This window comes from Lipotes vexillifer, unplaced genomic scaffold (genome assembly GCF_000442215.2).
Source record: "Lipotes vexillifer unplaced genomic scaffold, Lipotes_vexillifer_v1.1 scaffold261, whole genome shotgun sequence".
Taxonomy (NCBI): Eukaryota; Metazoa; Chordata; class Mammalia; order Artiodactyla; family Lipotidae; genus Lipotes; species Lipotes vexillifer.
In genome coordinates this window covers 324264-325108 of record NW_006778216.1, presented here as the reverse complement: position 1 = coordinate 325108, position 845 = coordinate 324264, and the positions used below count along the sequence as shown (strand labels likewise).

General features: G+C 34.3%; 1 protein-coding gene across 1 annotated transcript in view; it reads left to right on the top strand.

Moving 5' to 3' along the window:
• The window catches only part of EMC3 (ER membrane protein complex subunit 3), a 15707-nt gene that overhangs the window by 11947 nt on the left and 2915 nt on the right, over positions 1-845 (top strand). The gene's annotated exons all lie outside the window — the stretch shown is intronic.

Below are 845 nucleotides of genomic sequence, written 5' to 3'. Positions count from 1 at the left end.
GAAAAAAAAAAAAAAAAAAAAAAAAAAGATGAATTTCCTGAAGTGAGTGTAGTGTGTATGGTTCCATCCTTTAAATTTAGCAAAAATGTATTTCCGTTTACATGTCTCTTATTCCAGAGACAGAATCATCTGTTAAGTAAATTAGAGATTCTTGGTACTTTTACTGGTTTTTAAATGCTCACCCAGTTTAATCCACACTGTAAATGAAGTTATAAAAACAGCCCAATCAGAGGTACCAGCTAAACATTTGGAATATTTTGAACTTTTTTGGACCATGATATAAATTTCATTCAGTAAAATAAAATCTAAATTGGGAATTCCCTGGCGGTCCAGAGATTAGGACTCCGTGCTCTGACTGCTGAGGGCCTGGGCTCAGTCCCTGGCCAAGGAACTAACATCCCACAGGCCACACGGCACAGCCAAAAAAAAAAAAAAAAAAAAAAAAAAATCTAAATTACTTACAGCCTTTCATGAAATGATTCTGGAATTTGTAAAATCCAATATAATTTTTGTACAGCAAACTCTCACTAATTTTTCATGATAAAAACTAGAAATAGAGGGGAATTTGCTCATCTTGATGCAAGATATCTATGAAAGACCCACAACTAACATCCATACTCATACTGAAAGCTTTTCCCCTAGGGTTAGGAACAAGACAAGGATGTCCACTCTTACCACTTCTCTTCAACATTGTACTAGATGTTCTAGCCTGGACAGTTAGGCAAGAAGAAGAAAGAAAAGGCATCTAGATTAGAAAGGAAGAAGTAAAATTATCTTTGTTTGCAAATAACATGGTCTCGTATATAGAATATCATAAGGAATCCACAAAAAAACTATTACACGTA